Genomic DNA, 11,680 nt, shown 5'->3' on the forward strand with positions numbered 1-11,680 from the left:
GTGAAGAACAAAACTTTGGAATTATTAGAGGATAATATGAAATTATCTTTATATCTAAGGGGTATGGAAATATTTCTTTACTTTACTTTCCAGTACTTACCAACTTTGTCCAGTACTCAGGACAAAGTACTGAGTTAAAGAACTCATGAAATAATTATGTATACCATTTATGATAATAGCGTTTATGAAAAATTAATTCTATTTATGAAAATTAAAAATACAGAACATGCTACAAATTGCTTATGGGTAGATATGTAATAAAAGTACAAGCATATGGATTGGCTATAAAGAAATCATGTTCCTCCATTCCTTCTAAGTAGGAATGGAGGGAAATGGGAGTGGGGAGTGTAACATCGGTGCTTGAAAATAATCTCTAATGTTTTGTGTCTTAAAAACATCTTTAATCCAATTCAAGGAGTGTAAATACATTTCATTATCCTATTTTATTTTCTGGGCTTTAAAACATTTTTAAAATAACAAGAAAACACATCATCTAATACAAAAATATTCTTTCAGATATATGAGAGTGATTAAGATCATCATTAGATTATGCTAATTTAATTTCTGTAGACCAAGTTAATGGCTGAAGTTAAGGAATTACTCTGGTGTTTATTCCAGTTCCACTCTTTCTCTGGTAATGGATCTGAACAAGCAAGAAATGTTTCTCTCCAGTTTTTCTCTCCCATAGCAAGCAAAAGCCTTCAGTATTAAAACTATTCCCAGGAGTTTTGGAACTGAGCAGCCAGAAAGGGGTTCTTAATTTATGCAAAGGTGTTAATTGAATTTTTAATTCAGTAAGGAACATGCGCAAAACAATATTCTGGGCTATATGGATAAATACAGAAATAGCCTTAAAGGAAAAAAAATTAGGTGGCAGGAAATTAATATTTACTAAACAGCTCTTGTGTGCTCTAAGGAAAGAGGCACCTCGCGTGGACAAAGGCATGGGAGCTTCAAATTTTGTTTAGATTATATTTGAACTTTCTTTTTACTGTCTGTTCTGTTAGCAAAATGTTTCCTATTCTTTGGGGACTTTTGTTCTTTCTTTAGTTTCCTTTTCTGATTTTCTGAACCGCAGAATTTATTGGGTGACATCAAAGCTAAGAGCAAGGTCCTGATGTTAACTCTCGATTTTACTCCTTCCTGTTTGACCTATCTTGGGCAACATAGCTGACTGTAAAATGTCCCAATCTCCTCATCTGGCAATTGGGACGATAATAATGATACCTAGCTCAGAGGATTGTTGGGTGAGGAGGGAGGTAGATTAAAAAATAGGAGAGAACACAACTACATCGCTTCAACAATGAGTAGCATTAAGCTTCTACAAATGAAACCTATGAAGTTTTTAAAGATTTACAATTTAGATGATAAAACAACTCATTTGTTCTTGGAAAATAGCACTATACCATACAACCCTGTGCTTCAGACTTGCAGATATGATGTCCTTAGGTGAGGTCAGCTATTTACTCTCCAGCCTGTGGTGTTCTCATATCAATACTTGCACTGTGCCATTTACACATTCCTCAGAATGGGTCAGCTCTGTAAGGAGTGATTTTTAAAGCTTCCATTTGAGGGCGATGCCTACTTCTGTGGGAATTGAAATACCACAAATGTCCAGTTACACAAGGAACCTTTTTCCAGAACTTGATTTAAATTGTACCATGTTTCCAATGTATTCCAGTGACGTGGCAGCTCTCCTTATTGATTGGTACCCCGGGCAGATGCCATCTTGACCTATGCTGAGCACTTTATATTAGACATTTCATTACGTTGCATTAATCTTCTCAAATATCTTGAGAAGAATACTTAACACCAATTTTATACATGAGCAAACAACCTGAAAAAGCTTAAGTAATACTCCCAAGTTGTCTTAACTGATGTGTGGTATAAAACTCAAACTTCAGCCTAGATTAGTGTAACTACAAAAGTAGTTTACATTCTTCCATGTTGTTTGTCTTTCTAAAGTATATATATGTTACATTTTATATATATATATGTGAGTGTATATATGTGTGTATGTATCAATAAGTATATGTGTATATGTACAGAATATAAATGTAATTTTACAATTAATGGGCAAATATATATATGTTATATTTGGACTATATTTTAAAAATTACATTTATATTATATTTTATTATTATTATTATTATTTATTTATTTTTTTTTGCGGTACGCGGGCCTGTCACTGTTGTGGCCTCTCCCGTTGCGGAGCACAGGCTCCGGACGTGCAGGCTCAGTGGCCATGGCTCATGGGCCCAGCCGCTCCGCGGCATGTGGGATCTTCCCGGACTGGGGCATAAACCCGTGTCCCCTGCATCGGCAGGTGGACTCTCAACCACTGTGCCACCAGGGAAGCCCTATAGTATATTTTAAAACAGATCCAAATTAAATATGTTGATGAAGAAAATACACAGATACAACTGTTTGCCTGCAGAGGAAGTTCTGTTTTCTTGCTGAATAATGCAATAAATGTGCTAAAGCAGAGCCAGCATGCCCAACTGTTTTATTAGGTTGGCAAGCCAGAATAAAACACCAAATTACTGTCTAGAAACAAAACATATTTTTACCTAGAGCTGTTTTAACTAAGTGGAAAGCACCCTGGCCCATTTAATATGTGAGGTTTTTCCCCCATTTCTTACAAGATTGAATTAGGTAAAGACTATATTATTATTTGTATTTATAAGAAATCAATCCCCTGAGCAGACTAAGCTACTAATTTACATAAAGTTACTCTTTCAAAATATAAGTAAAAGCAAAAGGGATAGTATGCATTATTATTTCATTTCTATGCAAATATATAAAAATTCCTCCAGGTAACCCAGTTGATGTTTGCCATGTCTCCTTTTCTTTAATGCTATCCAGATTGAATGCTCTTTCTTCAAAATTTTCAAACTTGAGCAATCTCATTAACAGAATGGTGACTGAAAAAAAAAGCATTGAAATAATTATCACTGAAGCTTTGTACAAGTGAGCACTACCTTCATAATCAATAAGAAGCATTTATTGCATGCCTCTTGTGTCTGGGGTATTGTGCTGAGCAGGAGTAAAGCATGTTTCCCACCCTTTTTGAAAGTAGAGCTTCATGGGGGAAGGACAGAAGGTCTTCCTAGTCTGAGAGGGAGGGATGTGGGAATGACGGAGGTGGACAGCACAGAAAGACTAGGCCCTGATCTAGATGTCCATATTTCTCAAAACTTTGCCTGCACAGTGCTTTGTTACATAAAATATAGCTAACATGCTCCAGGCATTTCAAGGAGAGAAAATGGTCCTGGATAGCCATGGAAACACATTTCTTCCCATCTTTTGGTAGTTCATCAAGAAGCTGGTTCAGCAGGTCTGAGTTGTTCTAGAGAACAACAGGATGATACTAGAGGCTGAACCCCTTCCCCATTCCAATCATTTCTAATAGGGCCACGCCCCTCACCAGGAAGCCATGTTGGTTTTTTGGGAGCCTGTGCATTCCTTGTAGTACTGTTTTATTTCCTTTTTCTCTATATAGAGGGTTGTGGAGTCAGATTCCTTCTCTGGAGCTTTTCCATGTTGTGTACAATATAGCTGTGCCTGGCCTAAGCACAGCTACCTCTGTGATATAAGCAAGAGTTTGAGAGTTTGTGTGTGCTCTGCTACTCCTTTGGTTTAAGTTAAAAAAAAAATAAAAAACATCTTACTGAACCGTGCTAATGCTATGTGAGATTGTGCTCCCTTCACGTGACACATTTCTTTGTAAAATGCCATGTGTGATCAAGTAGGGCAAAGAGCACCAAATTAGTGACAATTAGAGTCGTAGCAAAAATAATCTTTTCTTCAAAGTCTGGCATGTCACCTATGCTCAGAACCAAAGGACCAACTAATTCACAACCTGTGGATGTCTTGCTTGCTATGAAGGGACACATTTAAGAACCCAGATCATGAAATAAACTTTGATTCAGACACATCAAAGTGGAAGTTTTTTGAGAATACATCAGCAGAAGTGTTAATGTTAGATAACAATATGTTATAAATTTTAACACTGACCTTTAATGTTCCAAGAGCAGGAATTGCCTGAGGCTTGCTACTGTCTTTGCCTCAAGTTCTAGCTGAACAAGCTTTCATTTGGCTCTCCAGGCGCACTACTGATGAAGTCACTTTGAGAAATGTCAGATATGGATAAAACATTTTCACACACATAACGCCTGACAGGAAAACCTGGTGGGCTGATGTCAAAAACATGAAACCACATCCTGGACTTTTTTGAAATGCTTTGCCTGTCCCTTCTACAAATATAGAGCCATTTAAGATTACCTTCCTGGCTGAGACCTGGATGTACTTCAAAGGACATGTAGGGTTGATAGCATTGATCACTTCTGGGGCTCTGAGATAGAAATGTTGCTTTTCAAAATCTGGAGACCAAAAGGAAAAATTATGATGTTTACTTCCCACAGAGTTGTATAGTTCTATGAAAATTGCAAGCAGAGGGTAAAAGAAAAGATATACATGTAAAAAAAAATTGCTTGGAGTGTAAAGGCTCTTTGGCAATGACAGCCATTTTAGCTCAGTGAAGTATATAACTAGCCAGTTGAGTGCTTTTCCCATATTAAAATGTACTTGTTTTAAAAAGTCAAACAATATAAAAAGACATACAATAAAACAGAACTGCTTCCTTAGTCCCCTTTATTAGTTTCTTTGGTATACTTACACAGTTTCTATATGCAAATATAAGGAAATAGGCATGAAATTTTATTCTTATCCCCACACTTCTTTTATATGATTCAAAAGATAGCTCCTCGCTTCTTTCATATAACAATGTATACTGGAGTTTTTTTGTGTGTGTCTGGTGTTAGGGAGTGTTCTAATTTCATTCTTTTACATGTAGCTGTCCAGTTTTCCCAGCACCACTTATTGAGGAGGCTGTCTTTTCTCCATTTTATATTCTTGCCTCCTTTATCAAAGATAAGGTGACCATATGTGCGTGGGTTTATCTCTGGGCTTTCTATCCTGTTCCATTGATCTATATTTCTGTTTTTGTGCCAGTACCACACTGTCTTGATTACTGTAGCTTTGTAGTATAGTCTGAAGTCAGGGAGCATGATTCCTCCAGCTCCGTTTTTCTTTCTCAAGATTGCTTTGGCTATTCGGGGACTTTTGTGTTTCCATAAAAATTGTGAAATTTTTTGTTCTAGTTCTGTGAAAAATGCCAGTGGTAGTTTGATAACGATTGCATTGAATCTGTAGATTGCTTTGGGTAGTATAGTCATTTTCACAATGTCAATTCTTCCAATCCAAGAACATGGTATATCTCTCCATCTATTTGTATCATCTTTAATTTCTTTCATCAGTGTCTTCTAGTTTTCTGCATACAGGTCTTTTGTCTCCTTAAGTAGCTTTATTCCTAGGTATTTTATTCTTTTTGTTGGTGTGGTAAATGGGAGTGTTTTCTTAATCTCACTTTCAGATTTTTCGTCATTAGTGTATAGAAATGCAAGAGATTTCGGAGCATTAATTTTGTACCCTGCTACTTTACCAAATTCATTGATTAGCTCTAGTAGTTTTCTGGTAGCATCTTTCGGATTCTCTATGTATAGTATCATGTCATCTGTAAACAGTGACAGCTTTACTTCTTTTTTTCCAATTTGGATTCCTTTTATTTTTTTTCCTTCTCTGATTGCTGTGGCTAAAACTTCCAAAACTGTGTTGAGTAATAGTGGTGAGAGTGGGAAACCTTGTCTTATTCCTGATCTTAGTGGAAATGGTTTCAGTTTTTCACCATTGAGAACGATGTTGGCTATGGGTTTGTCATATATGGCCTTTATTATGTTGAGGTAAGTTCCCTCTGTGCCTACTTTCTGGAGGGTTTTTATCATAAATGGGTGTTGAATGTTGTCAGAAGCTTCTTCTGCATCTGTTGAGATGATCATATGGTTTTTATTCTTCAATTTCTTAATATAGTATATCACATTGATTGATTGACATATATTGAAGAATCCTTGCATTCCTGGGATAAACCCCACTTGATCATGGTGTATGATCCTTTTAATGTGCTGTTGGATTCTGTTTGCTAGTATTTTGTTGAGGATTTTTGCATCTATGTTCATCAGTGATATTGGCCTGTAGTTTTCTTTCTTTGTGACATATTTGTCTGGTTTTGGTATCAGGGTGATGGTGGCCTTGTAGAATGAGTTTGGGAGTGTTCCTCCCTCTGCTATATTTTGGAAGAGTTTGAGAAGGATAGGTGTTAGCTCTTCTCTAAATGTTTGGTAGAATTCACCTGTGAAGCCATCTGGTCCTGGGCTTTTGTTTGTTGGAAGATTTTTAATCACAGCAAAGGAAACTATAAACAAGACGAAAAGACAACCCTCAGAATGGGAGAAAAAGTTGCAAATGAAGCAACTGACAAAGGATTAATCTCCAAAATTTACAAGCAGCTAATGCAGCTCAATATCAAAAACACAAACAACCTAGTCCAAAAATGGGTAGAAGACCTAAACAGACATTTCTCCAAAGAAGATATACAGATTGCCAACAAACACATGAAAGAATGCTCAACATCATTAATCATTGGAGAAATGCAAATCAAAACTACAATGAGATATCATCTCACACCAGTCAGAATGACTATCATCACAAAATCTACAAACAATAAATGCTGGAGAGGGTGTGGAGAAAAGGGAACCCTCTTGCACTGTTGGTGGGAATGTACATTGATCCAGCCACTGTGGAGAACTGTATGGAGTTTCCTTAAAAAACTAAAAATAGAACTACCATATGACCCAGCAATCCCACTACTGGGCATATACCCTGAGAAAACCATAATTCAAAAAGAGTCATGTACCACAATGTTCATTGCAGCTGTATTTACAATAGCCAGTACATGGAAGCAACCTAAGTGTCCATCGACAGATGAATGGATAAAGAAGATGTGGCTCATATATACACTGGAATATTACTCAGCCATAAAAAGAAACAAAATTGGGTTATTTGTTGTGAGGTGGATGGACCTAGAGTCTGTCATACAGAGTGAAGTAACTCGGAAAGAGAAAAACAAATACTGTATGCTAACACATATATATGGAATCTTAAAAAAAAAAAAAAAAGTCATGAAGAACCTACAGGCAAGATGGGAATAAAGACGCAGACCTACTAGAGAATGGACTTGAGGACATGGTGGGGGCGGGAAGGGTAAGCTAGGACAAAGTGAGAGAGTGGCATGGTCATATATACCCTATGAAATGTAAAATAGGTAGCTAGTGGGAAGCAGCCACGTAGCACAAGGAGATAAGCTCGGTGCTTTGAGGTCACCTAGAGGGGTGGGATAGGGAGAGTGGGAGGGAGGGAGATGCAAGAGGGAAGAGATATAGGGATATATGTATATGTATAGCTGATTCATATTGTTATAGAGCAGAAACTAAGATACCATTGTAAAACAGTTATACTCCAATAAAGATGTTAAGAAAAAAATGTATACTGGAGATATTTTCATATCAAACTCAAAGAGATTGCTTTTTTCCCCAGCAACTTTAAAAAATAACTGCATAGTATTCCAGTCTATGGATGGGTAACAAGTTAAGTGGACTCCTATTGAAGGCCATCTGTGTGATTGATAATTTTATGTGTTTGCAAACAGTGTTGCATTGGATGACTGAGTATTTGTTGTTTGCTTGTGTACAATGGTATCTGTAGGATAAATTACATAAAATTGAAACTAGGTTAATTTATAATTTGAAAGGTTTTGCCAAATTGCTCTCAATAGGTTAAGCTATTTTGTGGTCTTAGCAGCAATTTATGAATATCATTAATAGAATGTGTCAAAAGTATTTTGGACTTTAACAGATTAAAAACGTTTGGGTTTTTTGGATAAAATATCGATATAGTTTTAATCTGAATTTTTTTAATGATAAACATCTCTTCAGATGCTTAGGGGACATTCATATTTTCTTATTTATTTTTCTGTGAACTATGAACTGTCTACTTTTGGTGTATTCATTTTTCTATTGGATTGCTATTCTTTTTCTTACAGACTTTCTTAGGAACTCTTTCTATTTTAGGGAGGTTAGAATATTATTTTGGGGATTTATGTTTTTCTTCTTACTTTTGACTTAGGGTGATTTTTTTTTGTACTGCAGAGTGTTTTTTTTTCATTATCTTTACATAGTAAAATACATTAATCTTTTCTTCTATGGCTTCTGAACTTTGAGTACAAGTTAGAGGGGCCTTGCCTACAATGACTGCTTTTTAAACAATAAAGTAATTGTTCCAAGTTTTATTTTAGTGGTTTGTTATATATTTTAATTATAATTAATAAGTAAAATTATTAATGGTATTAAAATAAAGATATAAACAAAGTAAAATGAAATGATAAAGTATTAATAATACAAATGAATTAAAAATATGTAATCATTAATATGCAACTATTAATAAACATCAAATATATATATTTACACCTTTGACACAAGATTTGCAAATTTTATTTTATTTATTTATTTATTTATTTATTTATTCTTTTTGTGGTACACGGGCCTCTCACTGTTGTGGCCTCTCCTGTTGCGGAGCACAGGCTCCGGACACGCAGGCTCGGTGGCCATGGCTCACGGGCTCAGCTGCTCCGCGGCATGTGGGATCCTCCCGGACCAGGGCATGAACCCATGTCCCCTGCATCGGCAGGCGGACTCTCAACCACTGTACCACCAGGGAAGCCCACAAGTTTTATTTTTTAAATTTCCAAGTGAACAGGTCTTTTTGTTTCTGGTTTTAAAGTTATTTTCTATTTTTTGATCAGAGAATATTGTCTGTATTCTTCTACTTTTTAATATTTATTGTGTTTTTTTGTGTGCAGCCTAATAATGTCCTACTACTAATATATTTCAATTTTTGCGTATATTTCCTGTATTATCCTTTAAAAAGTTGTCATGTGAGATGTGTAGATATTAACGATTCATTGTGATTTGTATCCTCTAGACTGATAAAGTACCCTTTTTGGCTTTTTTGTTTTGAATTTTCTAATACATTGGCTTGAATTCTACCTAATTTGATTCATCTCATAGTAATATCACAAACCTGTCTTTTTTTTTTGTATTATATCTGTGTATGCCTTTCGCTATTGTTATTTTCAAACTTTCTGAATCACTTTGTTTTAGCAGTATCTGTGCATACAATACAGAATTAGGTTTGTATGTGTAGTTCCATTTGAAAATTGTTTTCTGTTTTTCAGTGACTTGTAGTCTTTTATGTTTGTTAAAATGAGAGATATTTTGTTTCATTGTAGCTAATGTTAATCGGATCTCTTTTGATTTAGCAATGGCTATTTACATGAATTAGCTGTAGTCTGACTTACGGTGAATCATGTGCTGGCTTGTAAACCCTTCTGCTTGGATGTAGTAGGCATCATTTTGACTCACATTTCATTGGAATAAACAAATTATTACTATGTTTAACTTAAAAGCAGGGGATGGGGAATACAGTCCTATTTTTGACCTGGAAACATGAGACCAGGCATATTTGTGCATAGTTTGATTACTACATGAAGCTGTTTGACATTTTGATTTGTGATTTTCAAGCTCCCTACATAGGTTATTTAGGAGGTCTTGATTTGAGGACTAAATTATGCTAGAGAAATACGGTCCAAATACTTTCTGCCATTTTTACTTGGATTATATTTTTGCATCTCTGAACAAAATATGTTTTGGATATGAAGAAATTTTGAATATCTAAAATAGTTGGCTAATGGGGATAATGATAATTATAACAATGATTATGATAATAACAATGGGGAAAATAATGATAGGAAAAATATTGCCTGAGAAGTATAATTAAAGTATGACAAATGGCCAGTGACATTTATTTTGTGGCAGGTATCTTTTTGGAATAGCAGCTTGGGGCATCACTGACCAGATTTTCACTTCTGGTTTATGGAAAAATCTGTTTCTGTGGGCTCACTTTCTTACAATATATAATTTGTCTTTTTAAATTCACATTAAAAAAATTATTTTAAGTACTTTTTTGGAGTTTATTTGTTGATATTATTTTAAATACAAGAGCCATTAAAACTGTACATGTACAGCCTTGAAATTGTAGCAACCTATATTAACACTTTGCATGGTACCTTAACCATAGTAAGTGTTCAAATTATATTTGTTGAATGAGTCAGTGTAAAAAGGATTTTAATAACTGAAGAGAAGTCATACTCTATGCCTTCCTATCACCTTCGACATAACAAATAAGCAAGAAAGAACTGAAATTTCAGAGAAAACAGATGTTTGTTCCTTGTGTTCATTAAATGAAGTTAGTCAGAACAATACTCTGGTTTAGGTCAGACTTACATATATATAAGGATACAGAGAAATATTTTTCTCTGGTGAACTTTAAAGGAACTTAGAGAAAATATCAATTGCTAATATTTATTGAGCATTTAATATGTGACAGTAATCTTATCGTATCAATAACTTAATGAAGTAGAAATTATTATTATAGTCATATTTTATGATGAGCCAACTTTCCTGACTGTTTAGCTCGCAGAATAATGGAAGTATGATTTGCACCCAGGAAGTATAACTCCAGACCCGTTATGCTAGAGATGACTTTGCCACCATGGTTGAAAAAATTTCCATCATTGCATTCAAAGTGCATTTTATTCTAAGATAAAAATCACAAAGAAATAAAGAAGAAATTCTATGGGGAATAAGGACCTTACTGTTAACTTTGTAGGTTTGAATTTATAAAGCTAGTTCTCTGTTTTTTTCCTATTTATTTAACATGCAATACTATCTCAATGCTATTTTAATTATGTACCAGATGCTAAGTTCCTGATAGCTAAGAATCTGATTAGTTTAAGAGAATATCATACTTTTCCACCCACTGAAATCTAGTCTAGTAAATCAATAATCTCTTTTATGGTTTATAAACTATTACATTTGAAAAGATCATACCCATTTTATTGCAGATACAGACACTTAGGAAATGTTCTCAACTATAATACACTTTTGTCAATCATGAGTCAACTTAACCTTAATATCCTTTTCATGACAGACAAGAGTTAATTTTTGTACATTGTATGAGATAGAAATCCAACTCATCATATAATTTGCCTTCCAAGAACTTCTAAAACTACTTTCCAACTAGTTTTCATCTGTTCATGCACAATGGCATAGGGATCTTGGTTTTTAAACCATGTAGAGTATGTCTGTTTTCCAAAGAGGATCTTGAGTCAAGGTCATTAACTCATTTGGGCCCTGTGGAAAAAAAAAAGAATGTGCGGATTATTTCCTGCTGAATGAGGAGCCACAAGCCACCCACATGGGGTTGGCAGGTAGCTCTCAGCACCTGAGCTCCCACTTTGGGGAAGTAAAAACCCCAGGGCCATTTTGATTGAAGGCACAGTTTCAGTACACTCACACAAAAGAAGTAAAGTCACAAAATGTATTACTTACAGATCGCAGAAAGTGGGAGAGGGGCACACAGTAAGCTGGGGGAAATATAGTTCTCTGTCCCAGGTAGCAAGCACCTGTTACTTATAAGGTAGTTAGGGTGGAGGTCACTAATTTTTTGCAGACTCAACTCTTAAGTGTTTATTTTAAAAGGTGACAGGAAAAGCAAAGTGGGAACTTGTGGTGCGAATCCCAAGCTTGGGTCCTTATCTAAATGTCCAGACTGTAAAATGCCTAGGCAGCAACTTGAAATAGCTGTTTTCTCCTCATAACTTTTTTTT

The sequence above is a fragment of the Pseudorca crassidens genome, chromosome 7 (genome assembly GCF_039906515.1).
Source record: "Pseudorca crassidens isolate mPseCra1 chromosome 7, mPseCra1.hap1, whole genome shotgun sequence".
NCBI lineage: Eukaryota > Metazoa > Chordata > Mammalia > Artiodactyla > Delphinidae > Pseudorca > Pseudorca crassidens.